Genomic DNA, 26,580 nt, shown 5'->3' with positions numbered 1-26,580 from the left:
GAACATAATTCCTAAGTTTAAGCCAAAATGTTGCTTTTCCTACACATCCTCTCAATGAGGATAAAGCTATATACATAGGATGTTGTCCTGTTCTGGGTTCTGACAGGATGATAAAGCACACTATGATTGTTCATTGTATATACCGATTTGACTGAGCCAGGGGCACCCAGATACGTGACTGAACATCATTCTCCGTGTGCCTGCAAGGGTGTTTCTGGGTGAGATTAACATTTGCATCAGGAAATGGAGGAAAGCAGACTGTGTCCCCCTCCCAAGCATGAATGGGATCTTCCAATCCCTTGAAGGCCTGAGTAAAGCAAAAGGCTGAGTAAGAAAGTTTCTCTCTCTCTCTCTCTCTCTCTCTCTCTCTCTCTCTCCCTGCCTGACTCTGAGCTGGACATTGGTCTTCACTCGACTTCATTCCCCTGGGCCTCTACCTTGTTGATTGCAGATGATGGGGATCTCAGCCTCCATGACTATGTGAGCCAATTCTTTACATTATCCTCTTGGCTCTGTTTCTCTGGAGAAACCACCCCTTCCCTACCCCCCACCCCCAGACACACATAGGGTCTTTGCACACTATCATGTTTCTTTCCAGTTGTAGCTCCAAGGCCTCCTAATTCTACTCTCACTGAGACCTGCCCACTCTGTACTCTTTGCTAGAGACTCAAGCTACCTTTTTAGTTACACATTTCAAATATTCACTGGCTCCCTCACTGAGTATGCATTAAGTGTTTGATCTCTGCCTCATGTTTTGGTCAGTGATGGAGAGCAGAAATGAAAGACGTTACCCCTGCCCTCCAGGGAGCTCACATCCTGAGGAGAAGTGGAGCTGGAGACTCCCATCCAGCCACGCTCCAGGGCTGCGGAGTGAACAGAGATAGGACAGGAAGGTTCTGGGAGTCCCTAACTTGTACTTGTGACTTTGCCCCCTTTTCCTTCTTCCACTCACAATCCTCTAGCTCAATGTTTGCCATCATGGTACCTAAGTCTGGCCCCAAAATACCAGAAAGGCCTAAAACATACTGTATATCACTAAAACAGTTCTTCTGGAGCTCCAGTAAAGAAGACAGATTAGGATACAAAGCACTTCAACTGACTTTGTGCCAAACATCTAATTAAATAGAGAAATTGTCACACATAATTCTCACCTATCTCTTGTTAACACAAAGTGGACGCTTCTCCAGCCGTATTTCTTTTTCCCTTTAACCAAACTGATGCCATAGGAATACCCAGAGGAAACCTGCAGAATCCTAGCATGGTGCTGATGGTCAAAGCAAGACCTATAGTTGTGGTCTGATTTGTTCCCTCTCTCTTATTTATTATTACCTCTGAAGTCTGTTTCTTCTCAGATCTGTAAAAAAAAGAAAACACTTACCTGAGAGCTGTAATTCTGGAGAAGAAAATAGGAATCTTCTCATAGACACTGCAAGTGTAGCTGTTTTCTGTGTCAATCTTGGGAACAACTTGTGAATTACTATAAGGTGTTCTTAAACCATGAGGGCATTTCATGAGCAAAGGGACTTAGGTTAGACGATTTCTATCCATAGCAAGAGGGGATATGCAATAAAACTACAGATCCTGCTTCTACCAGCCTTCTGGACAGTAAACAGGAAGATGTGTATAGGATTTCCTTGGGTGCAGACAAAAAGCTACAGAACAACTCCCGGTGAGCACTTTTGTTCCTTTGAGCCCTTACAACAACAGGTGAAGTTACTTTCCACACAGTGGAAACAATGGGCTAACTATAGATGGTTTTCCTATCAAGGTCATCATCAAGTCTACTACCAAGTTATACTTAATTATTCATTTTCCACCCCAGGGAAGATTGTTCTCTTGTGACTTGGAGATGGATTACACCATCTCAATTCCCTTGGCATCCAAGAGGTTTCAAATGTTGCCATTTCTCCCCACAGGGTATATTCTCAGCTGTATCCTTCCCCTCCCCCTTATCCAGCTCTCCACGCACCATGGAGCAAGAACATGAATGATGCTGGTAATGCCCCAAAGTCCCATTCACTTTTAGATCTTCTCCAATTTATTTTTTTTTAAAGTTCTTAGAATACTGTCCCATAGGTGTGATGTCAATGTCATAAACTGTGATTCTCGGTTCCATTATGTGTCCCAAAGGCCTCTCAAATCAAAGCAGAACATCTAATCCTGAGCTTAAGGGCAGTCAAGCAATTATAGGAGAATTGGAAAGAGGAAGAAGAGATTTAGAGCATCCCAAAAGAGAAAGTTTCATGGAAGAACCAGTGGCTGTGGCCTCCCTTAATGCTTGAGTGATCCTGCAGACATTTCCTAGGGAACGTGGAAATATTATTTCAAGGGGTTGCTGCTTTGGTAAGAAGAAAGTTCTAAAGTTTGCATTTCTCAGGATGCTTCTGGGTAGGAAAATACTACCATGCCATATTGCAAAGATTCTTAAAATTCAGGATATAATATGCTATAATCATTTTCAGATTCTTCCTCCAGTTGGAAGATGATCCTATTCCCTTCACTTAAGCTTCAAGCCCAGTTGTCAGAGAACTCTCAGCACCACCTGGCTTCACAATGGTCAGGATATAGCCTGTCCTCAGGTGTCCCTTCACCTACCTCTCCCCATGTTTCTGGAAGGCTTTTCCAGAATACCACCAACTCATATTTTTCTTCATTTTAAAATAATGTTTCCAAGTGACTTGTTATGTGTAGCCTATTTGAATTGAATTGATTTCTATTATTGCATCAACTCTTATGACCATTGTGAATAACAAACTTGGTTACCAATTCTATATTTATTACATATATTCACATAATTCCATTCCTTCCTCCCCTTGTTTTTATTTAATTTCAGTTTTAAAATTTTTATTTGCATACCAAATTCTGTTAGTTTCAGTGTACAACATATTGATTGGATATTTATATACTTCATGAAATGGTCCCCACAGTAAGTCTAGTTACTCACTTTCATCATACAAACTTGTCACTGTTTTATTGACTGTAGCCCTTATGCTGAACTTTTCATCCTGTGACCTATTTGTAACTAAAAGATTGTGTCTCTGAATCCCTTTCACCTCTCCTCTGTTTTTTTAAGACTTTTAAAATATTTTATTTATTTATTTGAGAAACAGAGAGAGAGAGAGAGCACAAGCAGGGGGAGCGGCAGGTAGAGGGAGAGGGAGAAGCAGATTCCCCTCAGAGCAGGAAGCCTGATGCAGCACTCAATCCCAGGACTCCAGGATCCCAGGATTATGACCTGAGCCGAAGGCAGACATTTGACTGACTGAGCCACCCAGGCACCCCTCTTTAAAAAAAAAAAAAAAAAAAAAAAAAAAAAAAAAAAAAAACAATGTTTGGGCAGCTCTGGTGGCTCAGTGGGTTTAGCGCTGCCTCCAGCCCAGGGCATGATCCCGGACACCCGGAATCGAGTCCCACATCAGGCTCCCTGCATGGAGCCTGCTTCTCCCTCTGCCTGTGTCTCTGCCTCTCTCTCTCTCTGTGTCTCTATGAATAAATAAAATGTTTATAAATAAATAAATAAATAAATAAATAAATAAATAAATAAATAAAATAAAATAAAAAAAACAATGTTTTATGCTGATACTGTATTTATTGTAAAAAAGTTCCCCGGATATCTTGTAGAGAGCTCTGTATATTATGCAAATTATAAATATTGCTTATCAACATTATAATACCCTAGCTTTGCAGCATTGTATTTCTATAATTTTGATAAATATTTTTTAATCATGCCCCTTTTTATATCAGTCAAAATAAATATGTGTATTATCTTCCTAACAATTTCCAAAACAAGCCAGAGTTTTACGCAGAGCAAGGCAAAATTCCAAAAATATTCCCATCATTTACCTAAAGAATTCAACTGGTGAGGAATTCAGATTCATCTCTTTTAGGAGCTGCTGATAGCTGTATTTCTACATGAAAATATTGTTGTAACCCATACTCTTCCCCCAAAGAAAAGCATTAATGGCCCTTAACACTTTTCTTCGTGTGAAGATCATGAACAAATTATGAGCCTATCAATCAAAGAAAATTTGAGGCTGTGGCCTTGTGACTCATTTCAAAGGTATAAATTGAGTGTTGAGATTTTAATGAAATATCCCACCACATTCCTGTGTTGGCTTCCATATTGTGTGGCTAAGTGGCCTGCAGTGGCCTTGAGCTGACACACTGGCTCTGCTGAAGCTCAGCACATGTGCTGGTAACAGCCCACAGAGGCACAGGTAAGTGTGGGTTCCGGATTTACTGATATGATTTCCCCATCACCCTGGGTGATAAGCAGTCTCTTTCACCTCCCAGCTCCTTTCCTGTGTGAGTCCCTCAGATAAAATGTCAACCCTGCAGAGCTTACCAAAACCCTACTCTTTTTTATTTGAATTGACCAAAATGGCCTTAGTTCTGGAATCCCAAAAGCTCTCCACCCTCAGATCTTAAGAATGGCATGTGTCCCAAGTCTGCTGAGCTCTCTCCTGTGTCATCTTGCCTTGACCTCCCCTGGTGGCTCTTCCAAGTGTGCCACAGAACTCTTCCAGGGCCTGTGACTGAGCAACGTCTTTATTTCTCTCTCCCTCATGGTTTTGTTGAACTCCAGCCTTCCATCTAACATCCAGGCTCTACTTAACAAAGGTTAATTTAACCAAATCACATTGCTGAAAACTATGCCTTGAATTGCTTTGATACAGTGTGGGCTATATAATTTCCTAGAATATAGACTGTCTGTATTAATATTGTATTTCAACTAAAGAGTCAAGATAGGCAATGAAGACTCTCACAAGGAAAAAAAATGCTGCATTGCCATTGAATGATCTTGAAGTGTGGTCAAAAGGAGTCCCTTGAGAGAGTTTCACATACTTAGTGTGTCCATTGATGTGATTTCTGGAGAGGGTAATTTGGAAGGACTAGCAAAATACATATACCCTATGATGCGGGCATTTCATTGCTCGGATTTTACCTTGCAAAAGGATGTTAATATATATGCACAAGAGTGCCTGCCCACTGTGGTAGATTTTAAGAGATTAACTCAAGAAAACAATGCCCTGCAGAAAATGACTGGGTTAAACAAAATATTGCCTATTCATCCATACCATTCAGCTTTTTACCATTGGCATACATTGTTTTAACCTAAAAAATGCAGTAGGATGATGTTAGAAGTTGTTCTATTCTTCTACATTATAGTTTTACTATAATCTGTTATGAGTTATTAAAATGTAAATATAAATTATGGAATGGCAGTACAGAAAGTAAAATATACATGCAATATGGAGGAACATTTTGAAACCATTTACTTCTGTCCTTAGTTCCACATACTTAGGTATTATGTAGCCAAACTTGAGCAATGTTTACTAAAAATTGTTTTGTTTACTGTAAAGTGTTGTTTACAAAAAAACACAAGTGGTTATTCTATTTTATTAAAAATTTACTTGTCGTGGGATGCCTGGGTGGCTCAGTGGTTGAGCATCTGCCTTCAGCTCAGAGCGTGATCCCAAGGTCTTGGGACAAGTCCTGCACTGGGCTCCCCACAGGGAGCCTGCTTCTCCCTCTGCTTGTGTCTCTGCCTCTCTCTGTGTGTCTCTCATGAATAAATAAATAAAATCTTAAAAAAAATTTACTTGTCATTACATAGTTTTTGCAACAGAGTCAAACATTCTGCATTTGAGCACTGAGGTTAATCTCAGGTGTTCTATATGTATTTCCCAATGACCCATTCTCTGAGAACGAGGGCACAGACTGAGGTGACACAGCCATGTCCTCAGGTCTGGAAAATAAAACCTGGCCAGGCCCTTGACCCCCACTCATCACCCTGACCCACCCACCCCATAACCTGAAACAAGAATGGAGAGGAATCAAAACTGTTGCCTTGAATTTTTCCCTACCTTCTCTCACATCTCCACATCAGCCAAAGAAAAGACACAGAGCCATATAAACCAGGGGAAGTCCTAAATTCTTCAAACTAGGAAAAATTGTAAAACTTGTGCGGTTAGGATGATTGTAGCCCTTAGATCCCAGACACCAACAACAGTCTTCCCAAGATCCTAGAAAGGATGGGTATTGCAGTCCTTGGGGTCAGGGCTGGGGCAAATGTGGATAGATATGTTTGGGAACCACAAGAACCTATTTTCCTGAGGTTGCACTGTCTGATTGCTTCTAGGGTTCTCATGGCTACATGCACCGAGCTTGGTACAATCACAGGAGAACAGCTTTCCAGGGCTGGTGCATGACAGCCACTGGGTATTTAGCATGTTGCTTCAATGCTTTATCTACCCTCCTTCTCTTGCAAAAAAAAAAAAAAAAGGAGTGGAAGACACCATACACAGAAGACATATTGAAACTTTTCAAAATAACTTGGCTATTTAAAAATTACGTATGAAGAAGTAAGCAAGGTTTAAACAAAGTAAAGGAATAGCGTGAACTCTTAGGAAGACTTGAGAGTTTAAATCCTGGTTCTAATGGACTTTCCAAGGGAATCACGTCAAGCTTTAGTGGGGAGACAAAATTTCCCTTAGCTCCTAAAACATTAGAAATTTCTTATCAAAAAGAAAAGAAAGAAAGAGAAAAGAAAAGAAAAGAAAAGAAAAGAAAAGAAAAGAAAGAAAAGAAAGAAAAGAAAAGAAAGAAGAAAGAAAGAAAGAAAGAAAGAAGAAAAAAGAAAGAAAGAAAGAAAAAAAGAAAGAAAGAAAGAAAGAAAGAAAGAAAGAAAGAAAGAAAGAAAGAAAGAAAGAAAGAAAGAAAGAAAAGAGAGAAATTTCTCATCAAGGACAATTTTTTTAAATGCCTGTTTTTTTCTCCTTAACAGGAATTGGCACACTGGAATGGAGGTGGCATCTCGAGGTCATAGCATGACTCTGGGCCATGGGGGAGGAGTGGCCACACCAGTTCTAGGAAACTGACTGCACAGGTTTCTTAGGGGAAAAGCTTCCCCCCAGAGCTGGAAGGTCAGGGCATGTGCCCGTCCATGATGCTGGTGTCTGAAGGCTCCTATGACCTTTTTCAAAATTCACCTCTCCAGCCCAATCAGTCCTTTGGGATGGTGGGGCTGCCTCCTCCGTCTCATCACAGAAAATTCTGCTCCTTCTAGAAGTGGGTGCAGTCTTCATAGCAGCTCAGAGACATGCTGGTCCCATGGAGACTTTGAAACAATCTTGCCAAAGAGAAATAATCTCTTCACACCAAACAGTGCTTTTTCTTTCTTTAAACAAAACAAGTATCTTGTTATCACTGGACTCATGAAAATGAAGATTTTCAAGAAAATTTCCACAGAAGAGATTCGCCAACACACCATTAAGTATGCCATCGCCAACTCACTCTGCTGATAAAAAAAAAAAAAAAGTTTTTATATTATGCCTCTTTTTAAAATATACGGATTGAATTAAGTGACATAAATGACTGGTTTTAATTTCCAGAAAGGAATAGAAATAAGTAAAATGGAATTATAATAAATAGCAAATAGACATTAAACTTCAGGTTAAAATTATCAACATGGGGATGCCTGAGTGGCTCACTGATTGAACATCTGCCTTTGGCTCAGGATGTGATCCCAGGGTCCTTGAACTGAGTCCCACATCGGGCTCCCCACAGGGAGCCTGCTTCTCCCTCTGCCTATGTCTCTGCCTCTCTCTGTGTGTGTCTCTCATGAATAAATAAATAAAATCTTTTTTAAAAAATAAAATTAAATTAACAATATGGTGTAGACCCTAGTTCTTTGTGAATTGCTTATGTGTTCTCTCTGGTCCTTGTATACTTGCTCTCCAGTTTGGAAAATAGTACGGACATGGCTTTCCTGTGCCCAGAACACACACCCGTCCAGGAGAAGTCATATAAGTGAAGAAGAGCATAGAACACGTTGAAGCACAATGAAAGCAGGGCTTGCTCTTCAGAAATGTCATAATATGTTTTACGATCCCACCAATGAGACTGCAGGAGACCCCTGTGGACATGGGGTTGCCAACACTCCAGATGTGGCCGGAAAGTCCTCAACATTTAAATTCACTCACGGAGCTCAGTGGGTGTGCACAAGTATTGCAGTTAAAAAAAAGATCTGAAAAATCAATCACACTGATAAGATGAAAACCACACCATCGCAAAGAGATGAAAGCACTTCATGAATGGGAAAACCTTGGAAAACACCACATGATGGGATTGTGACCAATATACATGGGATTCCCCATAGTCTCAGGTCCCTTAGGTAGGTAAGGGGCTTAAGTTATTTTGCAGATGGGCAGTTTTCAGGGTCACTAAGAGTATCTGCAAAGGCAGTCTCTATTTTGATAGCCAAGGTCAAGTGTGCTAAAAGAAAGCCTCGTGTGAGGTGAGGTAAGGCTTGGCCCATGGCAGTATTGATGTAGTTTTGGAATATAGGTGAGGTTTGGTGGGGTGAGGTCCGGAACTGATGACTAGGAAAGAGTTATTGAGATGTCTTAGGTGCAAAATGGTGATTTTATTAAAGCTTGGGGACAGAGCCAGTGGGCAGGAAGAGCTGCTGAGTTGGGGGAGGTAAGGAAAAGGGAGGTTTCAAAAGGATTTTCATATGCTAAAGAGGATCTACAAGATACTGGAGGCCTTGCCATTGTCAAGTTAAAGGTTGTTTTCCCTCTAGCAAGGTATTAAGATTAAGACCCTTGGAAACTTCCTGAGGAATGTCACACTTATCCCACCCTGGGTGGGGGGAGTCTTTTGCGGGGTGCCAGTTTGTGCTTTGTCCTCAGCTAGCCCTCTTTTCCCCATCGGTCTGGCCTGGAGAGGAGTTGTTCTCCTTCAGGTCACAGCCTCTTAGAAACGGAAAAATTATTTCTTGAAAATTGGCCAGAGCTTAGGGCAATCAATCATTATAGAGAGCTGAATAGGCAGGCGGGCGTGCCCTGGACAGCACCTGCTATAGCTCATCCTGCTGGAACCCCAGCGCTGGCACACCTGGCCTCGCTCCCAGGAGGGGCTGGTGCTAGGCTGAGGAGTGCTCTATCCTTAAGGATCACAAGGGATGTTGCTAGATGCCTGTGTTCTGTCCCTGGGCTCTGACTCTCTGCTAAAGCCTGTGCAAGAGTTCAATACACTGATAATCACTGGACCAAGTCAGGCTAGATATCCAGGCGGCCAGTCTTGCTCACCACTTAGGTTTTAAGGGGACTTTATTCTCACCAAATAAACATACTAAGTTCCCAAATAAATCTGAAATGTTTAAGAATTTGCACCAAAGTATTTTCTTCAAAATGGATTAAAGACCTAATTGTCAGACCTGAAACCATAAATGTTCCAGAAAAAAGCATAGACCATCATGTCTTTGGCATCAACCTGTAACAGTTTTCTAGACATGTCTGCTCAGGCAAAGGGAACAAAAGCAGACACAAACTATGGGGACTACATCAAAATAAAAGGCACAGTGAAACCATCAACAAAATGAAAAGGCAACCTACTAAATGGGAAAAGATATTCACAAATGACATATTTAATAAGGGACTAGGGATCCCTGGGTGGCGCAGCGGTTTGGCGCCTGCCTTTGGCCCAGGGCGCGATCCTGGAGACCCGGGATCGAATCCCACATCGGGCTCCCGGTGCATGGAGCCTGCTTCTCCCTCTGCCTGTGTCTCTGCCTCTCTCTCTCTCTCTGTGACTATCATAAATAATAAGGGACTAATATCCAAAATATAGAAACAACTTATACAACACCAAAGAAACAAGTAATCAGATTAAAATGAGCAAAAGTGGCAAAAGAGCTGAACAGACTTTTTTTAAAAAAGAAGACATGCAAATGCTCAAAAGATATATGAAAAGAAGTTCAGTATCACTCATCGTTTGGGAAATACGAATCAAAAAACCACAATGAGATCCTACCTCACACCTATCAAAATGGCTAAACTCAAAAACACAAGAAACAAGTGTTGGTGAGGATGTGGAGAAATAGGAGCTCTCATGCACAGTTGGTGGGAATTCAAAATAGTACTGATGAAATTTTGGAGTATAGGTAAGGTCTGGAGCCGACATCCAAGAAAGAATTTTTGAGACATCTTTGGTGCAAAATGGTGGTTTTATTAAAGCCCAGGGACAGGATCCGTGGGCAGAGAATGCTGCCTTGAGGTCACAAAGAGTGGCTGGTTATATACTTTCAAGTTGGGAGGGGGCTAGGGGGGAGTATAAGTCTCTAAGGAAATTTGGAAGCAAGGTCTCCAAGACCCTGAGGGGATCAGCTATTGTTGGGAAAGGTCACTTATTACTGCCTAATAAAACCTGAGTCAGGAGACTCTTCAGATGTACATCGGGCCATGTGCTTGGGGGATGATCACCAACATGTATCTTGGGGGTTTACAGATGAAGTCCCTAGAGCAATGTCCCTTTGCCTGTTTCAAGGACTTGTTAATGTGCTGCTCCAGGCTTGTGCCTTGTCCTCAGTTAGCCCTGTGTTCCCCCATCAGTACAGCCACTGTGGAAAACAGTACAGAGATTCCTTAAAAAATTAAACAGAAATACTACATGATCCAGTAATTCTATTAATGGGTATTTATCCAAAGAAAATGAAAACACTAATTGAAAAAGATATATGCACCTGTATGTTTATTGCAGGATTATTTACATTAGTTAAGATATAGAAGCAACCCAGGATCCATCAACAGATGAATGGATAAAGAAGTCATATACATATATATAAAACACATATAATGGAATATCACTAAGCCATCAAAAAGGATGAGATCTTGCCATTTGTAACAATATGGATGGATCTAGAGGGTATTATGCTAAGTGGGATAAGTCAGACAAAGACAAATACCATTGGATTTCACTTACATGCAGAATCCAAAAACCAAACAAATAAACAAAAACTAGAAACAGATCCATAAATATAGAGAAAAAAACTGATGGTTGCCAGAGGGGAGGGGTATGGGGAAATAGGCAGAATGAGTGAAGGGAGTGGGAGTTACAAGCTTCCAGTTATGAAATGCATAAGTCATGAGGATGAAAGGCACAGCATAGGGAACATAGTCAATGGTATTGTAACCAGGTTATATAGTGATAAATGGCAGCTATCCTTGAGGTGAGCACAGGATAACGTATAGTTATTGAATCACCCTGTTATACACCTGAAATTAATGTTAAATTTGTGTCGACTGTACTTCAATAGAAATACATTAGAGTAACATTTTTAAAAATATTTTCCTATTACAATAACTTTTTATAATTATTGTTGCTCTGTTTTTCTTTTCTTTATAATTAACTCCATGGGTGACTGGCTTAGGTTCAGTTTCAGAATAAGACCAAGAATTGGTCCTTTGTAACATAACTATTTTTTAATTTTAATTATTTGAAGTGTGTGACACTTCTGCCTTTATCACCAGCACAGACTCTTTCAATGTGCACATCCCATGTATTTTTAATATGACAATAATAAACTATGAACTTTCACTCTTTAGGACAATCCACATGGGCAATTATTTGAAAATGATGATTCAGTGATGTTGACACTGCCAAACTAACCCCTTGCCTGGAAAGCCAAACAAGACAATCATGACAACTGATTTATGACAATCTGAAACTCATCATACCTCACACAGTGTGGAATACAAGCAAATAATATTTGGAAATGCAGTTCGACGAAGGCCAAACATGGAAGAGAAAGGCTGTTCGTTGTCACGCAAGGTCAAATCTCTAACAAGGCAGTAGAAATCCATTCTTAAGACCTTGATTAATCAAAACCTATGATCAAACAGCTCGTGGCAAGATGTATTGCACATTGTCGGTTTCAGTTCATTGTGGAAAACCCTCCCTCCAATTTACATTGAAGCAACAAGTATTACATAAAAGAAAGATATTCTTTATACATTATCCCTAACAGCCTTCCATTGCAATAGAAGTTACACTATTCGTAGTGCATTTAAAATTAGAAACCATTTTTTTTTCCTAATTTGCTGCCTATATCTGATTTTCTAGCAATCAAAGGTTTTGGAAGATGGGACAGTGACATGCACACTGTGGTGTGCCACAGAGATCTGCCTCCCCATCGCTCCCAGCCCCACCACTGTCCCAGCATAATTTCCTACCCACAGCACTATTGCCATCTTAGACTGAATAGTTCTTTGTGTTGGGGGCTGTCCTGTGAAGGGGAGGGTGTTTAATAGCATCCTAGGTCTTTGTCTATTAGAAGCCAGTAGTGTCCTCATTCCAACTGTAAGAACCAAAAATGTCTCCAGACTTTCCCAAATGTCCACCTCCACTGCCCTTGGTGTGAAGCTAAAGAGAAGAACCATGCTTGAGACTCTGCCCTCTTCCAGCTGAGGAAAACTCTGAGGGCCCCCTTCCCCCACCCCAGCCCCAGAGCTCCCTGATTGACAGGCGAGGCCTTTGCTGTGAATGCCTCACCATTCAGGGTCTCCCTCCTCCCAGTCAGTCCAACATCTCATACAGAGGTGAATGCCATCAGCTCACACCGACTGTGAATCCCCACCTCCGTCTGCTTTCCCACTGGAACCAATGTGTAACAGACATCGTATTTCCTCAATTCACAGAGGTGCATTTTTATCACATTTTATCATCAGTGAAATCAGATTGTCTTCCAACCGATGGCATGCTATAAGTTAATTGGCAGCATGTTTTCTTTCTTAGGGCAAATAAAATAACAGTCTTAAAATGAATCCTATTTTAGTTGATTCAATATAATAGATAAAATTACAATTTGGCATGAGAAAACAATGCATTAGCCTCAGATTATTCAATGCTTTAGTCAAAATGCTGGCTGGGGAGTGGGAGTGTAAATATCTGTGCTAGCTATTTTCTTAGTTACTAGTAATATTTATGTTTTAATAGATTATAAAGTGAGGGATGCCTGGGGGGCTCAGCAGCTGAGCATCTATTTGCTTTGGCTCAGGGTGTGATCCTGGAGGCCTGAGATCAAGTCCTATATTGGGTTCCCCACAGGGAGCCTGCTTCTCTCTCTGCCTGTGTCTCTGCCTCTCTCTCTCTCTCTCTCTCTCTCTGTCTCTCATGAATAAATAAAATCTTTTTTAAAAAGATTATAAAGTGATAGATATAAACAAAGCTGCATTATTTTTTAAAACTCTATTTTCTCATTAAGTTACATATATAAAATATATATGTAAGAGCCAATGTCCTCTGCTCCACGTTGTATTTACATCCTCTAGGTCATGACTTGTCTGCAACATAAGGCATCTAAACCTATAACTAACCTGTATCATGGCTTCTACAATCACTAGGTAGATCATGCAGGAAGAACTACATTTTCAGAAGCCCATGTCCTGAAACTACCTCTCTCTGCCTTTAGAGATCTCGGCTACATTGCAAGCAGTTCAATGTAATTGCAGTCTGTTGGTATGTAATTGTCTGTGATTTGACATTGAGCAAGAGATTCTTTTTTCCTTTCCCAAATCAGTAAAGTACTAATATAATGGGTTTTTTTTTCAGCTTTAAAAATTGTCTCTAATTAAAACAGATTTGAATTATTTATGCATTAATGCTCCATTTACTTTTTTGAGATGTTTAAAATATTTTGAGCTACAATGAAACTTGCAATGCTAAACTCTTACAGGTTTTCAAAGGAGCCATATGTATATATTTCAAAAAGTAGCAATCATTCTCAGAAAAGACAAAAGTTTTTAAAGTGTGTTATGCAAAACATGGGCTACTTGATAAAGCATTCGTATTAAATAGTCATAGGAATATATTTCCAGCATGAGGCTAACACCACAGTTGACCCAGAACAATTGTAAAATCAAACATTCAAAGTCAAAAGTATAATTTCAATAATTGTAGCTCGACAACATGTGATTGCCTAAACATTTCCTTGTGTATAAAATAACAACCCTTTTATAATTTAATTGGTGGTTTATCTTGGACATTGTCAAGGCAGGTAATGGGGTACTCTTAAATACTCAGGCAGCCCAGGTCTACCTGGGTAGGTGCAAAATATCATCTTCCAAAACAACTGATATACATAGACCACAAATTTAGGGAATTTTCATACACAAGGCAAACATTGGACTCTGGATGCAGGATCTCATTTTCCAGCTCAAATAACGACCCAATCAAATGCAATTTAATTACCTTTCGGTCACAATCAATCCATGCACATTCCATGATCTTATCAGTTGATTATAAAAAGATGCCACAAGACAGAGTGCTTCATCATCTTTTTTTTCATTCAGCAATTAAGGCACAATAACTCTTGCCACGAGGCATATTGATGGCAGCTGTAATGCCTAACTAACCTTCATAAAATACTATCTACATCTGCTCTCAGGTCACATCACACTATTAGTGACAGCAGCACAAGCTACTTTTAAAACTGTTTTTATTGATGGCTGCAGGTGGCCCTTGTTAGTTCTGTGATAATACTAGTTTAATTGAACCATAGAATGAAATTAGCCCAACTTCCTAAAAAGTTTTTCCAGATATGCTGACAAAGGGAAATATGAAGTGGGTAAGGAAATGGCATTTAAAGAGCAAGCAGACTTTCCTAAAATAAAATAGTTGGGTTGATTTAATGAGACCATCTTGAAAAAGTGAGTAAAATAGTCTTGGCATATTACATTTCAGTATATGCCTGTTTCATTGTGAAACAGAAACAAAAGCAAAAAACTAATCGCTATGCCTTTTTTAAAACTGCCAAATTTTGTGTTTTCACCAGTTCCACTTATTTTACGAAAGAAAAGTCCAAGATGTTTTTCTAGTGGTTAAGAATTAAAGTTAAACAAGCACATGTTTTTTTTTTTTCTTGCCTTTATACAGAACAACAAAGGGCATTAGAAACACAAGAGGTTACAGTGAAATCCTTCACTGAAGGATTTCTATTACAAAATGCAAATGTACCCCCTGAGAAGAAAACATACAGGTGTTTCTTGATGCAACAAATATATATTTATATTAGGGGTTAGAGATAAATTCTATATTTGTCATTTTATCTGTTTTGCTTGTGGAGTCTTTCTTAACCAGGTACTATAGAAATAAGTGGCTTAAAGGAGCTATAACTGGCATGCAATATAACAATTTAGAAATCTGCTCCTGATGTGAATCAGTTTCAATCAGCTGCTGTGACAAGTCTCCACGTTTGAAAAGTAAAAATAAGAAGTGCGGGCAAGAATCAAGCAGACTGATAAAAGAATTATTATTATATTGGTCTTAGCATTTTTCTTTTCCTTTACTTTTCCAATTACCGTTATTGTTATTTTATCAGACTTATGCAAAGACACCATATACCTGTATTTAGAATGCCCAAAATTACAGTGGCTCTTAGATCATGATTCAGAAGCTTGGTCAGAAATAGGATCTCATATTTTAAGTGTTTATCTGACACTATCCTTGCAAACTGCTTCAGGCTTTTGAAGTCTTTCAAAGGGATTCTTAATTCAAATCCACTTAGACTATGACCATAAAATAAAAGAAGGATATTGGAAGTCTTAGCACTGCTGAGATTTTTGTTTTGTTTTTTTAATTCTCTAACAGCAAACGTAAACATGATAGCATTTTCTTTGAAGACATTAGAAGAAAAAAAAATTTTTTTTAGAAGAAAAAAATTTGTTCCAAGTCATAATGCAACAGAAAGGTTTTCTAAAGAAGGAAGGAATGTCTGAGTAAAATATTTTAGTTTGGGGTAGCACAAAACCACTGTGGTTTTCAGCAGTGAATACCTAAGAACTGAAGGCTCACTTTCATCTGGAGGCCAGGCTATCATTCCAGAGGCCCTACTCTTGAGGTGGGCCTGTCACACAAAGGCTGCAGCCAACCCAGAGTAGGTTCTCCTGGGTGGAGGGTGGTGTCAGCTACCAACCACAAAAGAGAAAAATAAAGTGATGCTGTGACTGTCTCTTGACCAACAACTTTTTATGGCTGTTGTTGAGGTTAGATCCATACTAAGCTTTGACATCTGATGTATTCTTGTGTTTGAAATTAGATCAATCCACTAAAGTATAAGAAAGAAAAACCTAAAAGGACAGACTTTTCAATAAATGGCGCTGGGAAAACTGGACAGCCACATACAAAAGAATGAAACTGGAACCCTGTCTTACACCACTTACAAAAATCAACTCAAAATTGATTAAAGATTTTAGCTTAAGAATGAAAATCATAAAACTCCTAAAACAAAATGTAAGAGATAAGTTCCTTGACATTGGTCTTGGCAATGTTTGTTTATTTGCTTGTTTAAAAAAAAAAAACAAAAGCAAAGGCAACAAAAGATGAAGTGGGACTACCTCAAACTAAAAGCACATCAACAAAATGAAAAGGCATCCTACAGAATGGAAGAAAATATTTGCAAACCACATATCTGATAAGGGGTCAATATCCACAAATATTTACAGAATGCATACAACTCAGTATCAAAAAAACCAGAATTTTTAAAATGGGCAAAGGACATGAAGAGATTTTTTTTCCCCAAAGAAGATAGACAAATGAGCAACAGGTATATAAAAAGAAGCTCAATATCACTCATCATGGGGAAATGCAAATCAAAACCATGATGACATATCACTTCACACTTGTTAGAAAGACAAGAGATACCAAGTGTGAATAAAGATGTGAAGAAAAGGAAAGCTTTGGAATTGTGGATGGGACTGTAAGTTGTACAGTCACTCTGGAAAATAATATGGAGCTTCATCAAGAAATTTAAAAAGAGGCATGCCTGAGTAGCTCAGCAGATGAGCGTCTGCCTTTGGTTCAGGGTGTGATCTCAGGGTCCTGGGATGGAGTCCCACATGGGGCTCCCTGCATGAAGCCTGTTTCTCCCTCTGCCTATGTTGCTGTCTCTCTCTCTCTCTCTCTCTCTCTCTCTCTCTCTCTGTGTGTGTGTGTGTGTGTGTCTCTCATGAATAAATAAATAAATAAAATCTTTTAAAAAAAGGAATTAAAAAGAGAACTGCCATATGACCCAGCAATCCAACTTCAGGCTATATATCCAAAGAACTAAACTATTTTGAAGAAGTATCTGTACACCCACGTTCATGGCAGCATTATTCACATTAATGGCCAAGACATGGAAACAAACTAAGTGACCACTGACAGGTGAATAGATAAATAAAATGTGTGTATCTATGTTTGTGAGTGTGTGTGTGTATACACACCATGGAATATAGTCAGCCTTTAATTTTTATTTTTTTAAAAATTTTCTTTATTTATTCATGAGAGACAGAGAGAGAGAGGCAGAGATACAGGCAGAGAGAGAAGCAGGCTCCATGTGGGAAGCCCCATGCAGGACTCAATCCCAGGACCCCGGGATCATGACCTGAGCCAAAGGCAGATGCCCAACCACTGAGCCACCCAGGCATCCCATATTCAGCCTTTAAAAAGAAGGAATTTCTTCCATTTGCAACAACATGAGTAAAACTGGAAGACATTATGCTAAGTGAAATAATCCAGACAAATAAAGACTGATACTACATGGAATCACTTATATGTAGAATTTTTTAAAAAGTCAAATTCATAGAAACAGTGTAGAATGTAGTTTCTAGGGGTTGGGCTTGGAGAAAATAGGGAGAAGCTGGTAAAAGGGCACAAACTTTCAGATACAGATGGTCTCTGACTTATAATTTGATAATTTTTTGACTTTTTGATGATATGAAAGTGATGAAAGTGATGATATGAAAGTGATATGCATTCAGTAGAAACTAATAGTTCAAATTTTGAATTAGATTCTTTTCCCAGGCTAGTGACATGCCCGGTGATCCTCCCCCATGAAGATCCATTGTTGGACAATCTCAATAAGCCACAGCTTCCAGTCGGCCATAGGAGGACCAGGGTGAGCACCTGATGCTCTGACATCCAACTGTACCCATACCACCATTCTGTTTTTCACTTCCAGTACTGTATTCAACACATTACAAGAGATATTAACACTTCATTATAAAATAGGCCTTGTGTTAGATGACTTTGCCCAAGTGTAAGCTAAGCTAAGTATTCTGGGTGCATTTGAGGTAGGCTTGACTATGCTACTGTGTTTGGTAGATTAGATGTATTAAATGCATTTTGACATGATTTTTTCAACTTACAGTGGGTTTTTTGAGACATAAGCCCATGGTAAGTTAAAGAAGATCTATAGAGGGATGCCTGGGTGGCTCAGCGGTTGACACCTGCCTTTGGCTCAAGGCATGATCCCGTGGTCGCAGGATCAAGTCCCACATCGGGGTCCCTGTATGGAGCCTGCTTCTCCCTCTGCCTACATCTCTGCCTGTCTCTCTGTGTCTCTCATTAATAAATAAATAAAATCTTAAAAAAAAAAAAGGAAGATCTATAGAAGATGAAAAACATCTGAAGATCTAATTATAACATGGTGACTATAGTTGATAATACTTTATTATATAATTAAAGCTTGAAAAGAGAATGGAATTTAAGTGCTCTCACCTAAGTAAATAAATAAGAAATAAATACAAGCTAGATAAATGATAGGTAAGCAGATAAATGATAGATGAGGTGATGAATGTGTTAATTAACTTGATGGTTGAAATACTTTCATTGTGTATATGCATACCAAATCATCACATTGCATAGTTAAATGTATTATAGCTTTATTTGCCAGTTATACCTCAATAAAGCTGAAATAGGAAAGCAAAACCCCAGCAGTGTCAAATGCATATATGTTGAGAAAAATAAAGTAAAATATCTCTCATACTTGGATGGTATAAAATAAGAGCAAAAGTGACTCAAACTTTTTTTTTTTAAGAGTGGTTATTTTCTTTTTAAAGATTTATTTATTTATTTATTTATTTATTTATTTATTTATTTATTCAGAGAGAGTGAAGAGAGAGGCAGAGACACAGGCAGAGGGAGAAGCAGGCTCCCCGCAGGAAGCCCGATGTGGGACTCGATCCCAGGACCCCAGGATCACACCCCGGGCTGCAGGTGGCACTAAACCGCTGCGCCACCGGGGCTGCCCGACTCAAACTTTTTGATAACACGTTTTGCTCCCTATTTAATAAAGGGAACACATTTAATCCCAATGTTTTAAATATATTTAACATTTTATGAGAAAGGATGGCTTTTTTAAATATCAGTGAAATATATTTATTTTTGGCTGAAAGTAATGAGGAAACGCTCTACCATTTAAAATAACATACAGAAGATATACTTAAGAATGATTGATAGAGAAGCTGATATCTAAGAGATTCCAGTTATAAAGATTTACTAAGTAAGGATCACAGTGAATGTGAAATGAATCAGTCATTGATTGAATCGCCTCTATGTGTTAGATGCTTTACCGTCTTTATCTCCGATTCTGAAAACTAGGTATTGTTATCCTTGTTTTATAAATGAGATTGAGGGAGCATGCTCTCAAGGTCAGGGTGAACTTTCCTCTTTGCTTGGCAGAAAAATGTATGCCTAGTGACCTAAATTACAAAGAGTAGCACAGAAATTCGGTCCTGCAGGGCCTTTAGCTAGATGGATGGATGTGCCAACGTAAATGGAAAAATCCATCTCAAATTTATATATAATCAGAAAGGATTACTGCAACTGGCATTGCTGATAGAGATAAGTGTAAGGAAGATTTTACTTGCACCTTCACTCAGTATTTCAGACGGTATAGTCAGCCCTTCTCTACTGAACAGCATCCTAAGCCACCTAGAAAATCATCACATTTGCCTTTGGCATAATTGACCAGGATTCCGCCTGCCTTTTGTGGTTTGCTGAGGAGATCAGGAAGCCGAAAAGAGCGTATCAGCCCGATCTGGAGCGTGCCTTCGGGACTGCGCAGGTGCTTTTTTGGTATTTCGAGGGTTTCCTAGAACAGAGAGGGAGGCACCTCCTGTCTCATACAGATGCTAAATCCCTCTCTGATTCCTCCATTCAGGACTATTTTGTTTGGCTTAATGAAAATTGTTAAGTGGAGAAAGGAAAAATACCAGTCAACCAACAGCCAGGCTAGTGAAGAAAAGATCTAATATGGCGGGTGGGGGGGTCACCCCAAGAATCTGACAAAGCCAGACACATTTGTTGGTGTGGAACCCTGTGAGTCATGGCAGCCCTCTCACTCTGCTCAGCAGGCCCCAGAGCCTTGCAGATGCCTAATTATCATTACAATGCATTCTAACACTATCTACCTTTTCAAATTTCCTCCTCTGGGGGTATGTATTATATACATGTTCATATACTACCAGGCCACTACATTTCTCTAAAAATTACATTTTATTGCCATGAAGCATTCCGAATTCTTTCCTTTCTGTCTCATTTCTTATTCTTGTTCATTAAAAAAAATATATTTTCCTCTCATCATGCTCGACTCACTAACCAAATCAGTCTTATTTACCGCTGGATACTTTTCAGAAGAAATCCATATTGTAGTGATAACTATTCTATTTTTGTTCTATTTTCAGCTCTTACATGTATTTATATCCTCCTCTTATCTCCTTTTATTCCAATTTATTTATTTTATTTTCCAATTTCTTCATTGGAATTTCTGCTTAGACATTTTAATAGGATTTTTTTCATCAAGATAAACGATGAATATTTATAAATTTTCTATGAACATACAAAGAACGCATAGTATCTGATAATAGGGTACTGCCTGTATCTTCATTAAATATGACTTGTTGATTAAATGAGTTGAATCTTTAACATGAATGCTTATTTTTCCTCCTATTTAATTAGTGCATTTCCAAAAAAGTGCATGTTAACATCTCATTATAATTATTTTTATTTTCTTCAAGATTTGCACATTAGGAATACTTGCACTCCGTATCTGCCCCATTGTTTAGTTCATAATGTGTTGATGTATCTACTTGTTGATTGTGACTTTTGTTATCATGTGTTTCAGTTCTTCAGACCATCTTCTTTCAGCAAACCTTAACAATGTCCGTGGCACTTTTTCGTTTCCTGTTAAATAGTACATCTTTGTCTCTGTCCATTTAATTTCAGTGTTACTTTGTCCATTCCGCACGCAATTCTTATAAAGAGCATCTTACCGAACTGTGCTTGTTTTCTAAAACTGATTAGACTGTTTTGTTTTCAATAAGGGAATTCAGGATCTGGTGAGCCTCCCAGCCACTACACGCAGAGAGATGGCAGGGGCTTCTCCTGTTTGATCACTTCCACGCATTCAAAGTATCTGGTATCGGATGATTGGGTGGCTCAGTTGGTTAAGCACCTGCCTTCGGCTAAAGTAATGATTCCAGGGTCCTGGGAATCAAGCCCTGCTCAGTGGGGAGTTTGCTTCTCCCTCTCCCTCTGCTTCTCCCCCTGCTTGTTCTCTCTCTCTCTTTTTCTGAAGAGAAAAAGTCAAATAAATAATCTTTAATAAATGTTTTTAATGTATCTGGAATTACTGGACACCAGCTTCCACTTTGGCTGCCAGTCCAAAGCTCATCCTGTGGCTTAGGAGGAGGCAAGGCCACAGCTCTTTCCCCTGGTGAGCTCCATGGATCTGCCTAACACATGATCTGCAAGGCTTTCCAAATTAGGCAGAAGATCCAGGCTTAGGACAGACACCTAATAAACAGCAGAGTATATGGGACCATAGAGGTCACAGTGATACCAACAGGTTGTAGAATCAGAGAGGATTCTAGAAGGTGATGGTCAGTGCTATTAATTGCTGCCCAGAGGTCATAAAACAACTTAAAACTATCTACTGGATTAAGCTTCTTGAAGGCCATTATTTGGGTTGGGTAGAGCAGTTTCTGTGAAAGGGGAAGAGAGAACACATGGAAGTCATCTGAGGTGTAGATGGCAGGGAGCAACTGGAGATAGAACTGTCTCAACTCTGAGTATCACACTCAATCTAATCTCCCATGGCATGAAGTCAGCAATCTTCAGCACAGTCTCTGGCCTCTCCCACCATGACCACCATGAAAGCAGACACCAGAAGACACTATACTATGGGGCACACTCACCTTTCCTCATCCAGACTCCTTGGAGCAACCTTCACCTTATGTCTTCCACTTCAGGTCCCAGCATCCTGGGAAAAGCAAAGCCCATCCTACAGTTATTGAGATCATAGGGAACCAATCTAGTCAACAGCAAGCTAAGAAGAGTTTTATTTTTTATGTTCCACCGTGCTGCCCATGGGAAAAGGGGAGAATGCAACACTTAATTCACAAGGGAAATCTTGCAGTTTACTAGTTTAAAAAAAACAACCTGATTTTAAACTTTATTGTTTATTAATGCATCTTTAGTGTTTTTTACTTTTTAAAATCTATCTCCTCACCAGAAAATTAAGTCTCTGACCTCCAAGAAATTTCCTTTAAGTAATTCCTAGCGGTGGTTACTGGTGGATTGCTAATGTTCTCAGAAACTTGCGGTGACACAGGGTAAATGTGCTCATTAATCTCCGTCCCAGGGGTCCTCATCCAGATGGGTCTGCCTTGCCATCCCACTTCACTATAAAGTCTTGATTTCCATTTGTCTCAAGATCAGAGCTCTGTGAGCTAGAGCTCTGTGCTGAACACTCAAGAGGCTCAAGTCTAATTACTTAAAAAAAAATCACTTTGAGAAATGAAATGGGATTCTAAGAATCATTATATGAAAAAAATTAGTATTCATAAAAGTGCAGAGATTAATATAATGTACTTTTTACCCAGAAGGAAAAGAATGTTATTTTGTAATATTTGCTTCCATTTTTTTAATTATAGACGTAAAATATCCCTCATGAAGTTGAAATCCTCTTTATCCCCCTTGATTTTGGAGATGTGAATGTACTATATAATCCTCTACTCCATGGTCTTATACATTTTCATACATATACATATCCACCTACAGTACTGGGTTGTAATTCTGTTTGTAGGTTTTAAATGAAATCATATTGGGTGTGATATTATATAACATACTTTATTCCCCAATGTTATCTTCTCAAGATCTACCAATGTTGATAAAAATAGATCTGTGATATTCATTTGAGAATCATGTACTATTCCATCATATGAATGGACCAGAGGCTCTGTGTCCATTCCCTACTTCTCTCTGGAAGCCTTGCTTCTAATCCAGGTAGGCATGTGGTAGGGCTTCCTTCCCATCATGGTTGTCAAAGAGCTGGCCTGCCACCCCATCTTAGGCAGGTGTCTCTGCTTAATGGCAAGTATTATAACCACAGAAGGCACTTGCTTTACTACACCTTTGTTCAAAATACAGACTTGAGGTACTAGGTTGTGATACGCATCTGTCAGTTCCTAAGTGTGCTTGCTCCTTCCCATCAGACCAGCTGTGCTCATGGCTGGGATGCAGTTCTTGCTGTCTAGTGTCTATGGTGGGGTTGCATGGTTGGGATGCCGGCTGGGATGCAGTTTGTCTAGTCTTCATGGGGCTGCTTCCTTTGGACCACCCTTCAAACCCTCTAAGCTCTGCAGAAGAAGTGCTTTCTTTTATGCCTCTGTTTGTAGGAAGCAATTCTTATTGCTGAAATTGAACCTACAATTCTACAGACAGCACTATCTAGTATCTCCCCGGAAACAGTAATCCAGAGGTTTTACTATTTAATATTCCTTTTGCATTGTGTGAGCTATGAATAGAATAAACACGACAGAGAAGGGTGTGATCAGTGTTGCGGACAACTATAGCATAAGGAATGTATTGAGGAGATGGGACTGGGGCTGAGCGCTAAAGCGTGGGCAGGTCTGGATGGATGGAGAGGCCAGAGACGTGGGGCCCAGAAGGGAAGCAGAGGGCGCAGCCCAAGGAGGAAGGTGTGGGAGTGATGGGAGCAGCAAGAAGTTTTTTTCCTGGGAGAGGAGCCAAGTGCTATAGATGAGGAAGATGGTATCAGACATTGAGCACCTATCTTGTTAGATGCACAGAGCTCCCCATGGGAGATGCTGAACCAGAATCCTGGAGGAGCAGAAGGAATCCAATAACCACACAAAGATAAGAGCAAATAAGTTACAAATCCAACTACAGATTCCAAGTTAATTAACCTCACCTCTTTCATGTAAATTTGGAGTCGGATCTTCACGATAAAAAACTTAATAAGTAAGGGATTTGAAAATAATTTCAAATAATTGTTTTTGTCAAGGATGATCGTTTTAAGAAACAAGTTGAATTAATGAGAAGAATTGTCACTGGAGGCCACGGGCACCAGTCTCTAGGTGGCAGGTGGAGGGATCTGGTGCAAACAGCTTGCCCACAAGGACAGCACCGCCACCTGCGCAGCCGCCCAGAACCGGTGTGTCACTGCCCTGCAAGGTGTCAGCCTGCTGCTCTTGGTCACTTGCTGCAGGATTGGCTAGGCTGGGGCCCATGCCCCCGGGCAAGCGGGAAAGGGCTGCCCGGGGAGAGCCAGGCATGGTGGGCTCAGAGCCAGAGGCGGCCTGGCCCTTCCACTAAGACTCACAAAGTTAGGGATTTCCCAAAAATGAGGCAAAGCACAACCAAAAAAAAGTCATGGCTGACCCTCCTACCTATGAGCACATCGAGTATTTTCCAAAGGGAGTCATTAAAATAATTTTGGTGACTTTCTCCTGAAATGATGTGTGATGTGAACAGTGATGCTAATGTGGTCAGACACATGGCCCCAGGCTAGAGAAACGCAGACCAAAGTGGCTCGGGTCAGTTCTGGTAGGAGCTGGGATGGCCGGCTCTTCAGATGACTTGGCCTCCCACGGAGCCCACAAACACCAGCATGCTCCCCATCTACCGCCCCCCCTTCCCCCTGAAGTGTTCCCTGTCTCCTACCCTGTCTTTGGGCTCCACCAGCCCCCAGCCCACCCACCTCCCAGGCCATAGAAGAGCTGCTGCGGGGGCCCGGGGCAGAGCCACAGCTGTCCTCCACACCCGTGCTCAGACTTGCTTCTCTTCAGTGCTCCCCCATGAGAATGTGGCTGTGACCTCACTCTGCTCCCCAAACCCTCCAAAGTGGGTCTTCATTCGCCATGTTGCCAAATGGAGTCATTGGCTAAATCCAGGCCCCAGTCATATCTTATTTCGTCGATATCATATTTGTATTTTTTAAGTCACTTAACTACCCACATCTAGAAATATGCAGCATCTATGTTTATTCAATAATGGATTTTTCGGCTCCTCCTGAAATATTAGAAGACCCTCTGATGTTGGACCTGTTTTCCAGAATCCTTAGATGTAGCCTTGGCCTCCAGGTCCCCTCCAGGCTCACGTCGCTGGGGGGCACTCCCACCAGACCCTTGAGGGATTTGGGCCCTTGCCCCTAGCCCCACCTGGGCCCTCACCAGCCTGCTGTGTGATGGGCTGGGGTGGGAGGAGGGGACACCCCCTGCCAACTCGAGAAGCCCCCCCCCCACCCCGGGTGTTTTCAGTGCCTGCATTCTTCCCTTGGAGCTGCCTCCAGAGTGGCATTCAAGCTGGTGGCACCTGATGCCAGGGATGCACTCCGCAGCAGGACCCTGACCTCTGGGAAGCTGTTTCTTTAGGTGGATTCGTCCCCCTGAGCCCGTCCCCTGTGTGGCCAGAGGTAAGAGAACAAATGGAGGCTCCTGCGCTAAATAAAGATCAGAAACAATGAAAAGTCATAATCCGAACCAATCGAATCTAACCTCCCATTTAGACAAACACACCTTCATAAGCATCCAGAAGGCCAGGTTCAGATGGAAAATTGTCAAACTTCTCTGGGCTTCTCTCCAAAATGGACAGTGTGGAGACCGCCTAGCTGGGCCAGCATCTCCCCTTCTGGGGCTGGTCACCCCCATCTGAGAAGGAAAACCAGCCCCCCACGTCTGGGAACCTGGAAGGAGGGCTCAGTGCGGCCATCACAGGCGCCACAGGCCTCCCCTGTTGGACATTATCTCAGACAAGGTCAGACAGGGTCACTCTGAGACTCTAATAAAGTGAGACAAAACAAGGACACCTCGTTATTTGTCTAAACACAGGTAGAAACAGTCACCATACAAACTACAAAATAGCAAACGTCCCGTCTTCAGGCTTCTCTCCAATTACTTCCTGACCCTGACTCCAGTCTGCTGTCTCTGCGGATGCGATTTGTTGAGATACCACATCACAGAATTATCCCTCTTTCCGACAGTGCTCACTGTAGAGTGAGTCCCAGCTTCGTTAGCTCTTCACCAAAGGACCCAACCAAAGCCCAAATCTTATAGCTTACCCTCTTATGAGAGACCCCACAGTCCCTGGTCCCCCCGTGAGAAATACACCCGCTTGTTCAACTATAGGTGTGTTTGTTACTGGCGGTCTGTGCTGGAGCACATGACAGACTCACCCCAAGCAGTGGAGAAAAGATGAAATAGGGAATTCGGAGAGCAGGCCTATGAGTGATCTGCTGTCCTTTATGCACACCCTGATGACAGACAGCCTTCACCGAGCACCTGCACCCAGCACCTGCACCAAGCACCTGCACCAAGCACCTGCACCCAGCACCTGCACTGAGCACCTGGGCCAAGGACCTGCTCTGAGCCCAGCTCTGCTCAAGCCCAGCTAGGACCTTGACTGCTCTCAAAGGGACAGACCCAGTCCAGCAGCTTCTGGAATCTTGCCTAGCCAAGTGATTCTGCTTTTCTCAGAGACCCGGCTCCACTCCGCCTTAGCTCAGGCAGCTGTGAAAACAATTACCTGCTGCATCCTGGCAAAGGACAATGGCCTGGTTTTAAGTGATACAGTGACCACGAGGGCAGTTGTATTCAGAAATTTTGTGCCATACATGCGTCTCACCAAAGCGTTTTAAAAAAATGTCTTATGCTTTCTTCATTTTGATTTGAAATT

Source organism: Nyctereutes procyonoides, unplaced genomic scaffold, assembly GCF_905146905.1.
Source record: "Nyctereutes procyonoides isolate TBG_1078 unplaced genomic scaffold, NYPRO_anot_genome, whole genome shotgun sequence".
NCBI classification, from domain to species: domain Eukaryota; kingdom Metazoa; phylum Chordata; class Mammalia; order Carnivora; family Canidae; genus Nyctereutes; species Nyctereutes procyonoides.
Note: the sequence above shows the minus strand (reverse complement) of the source record.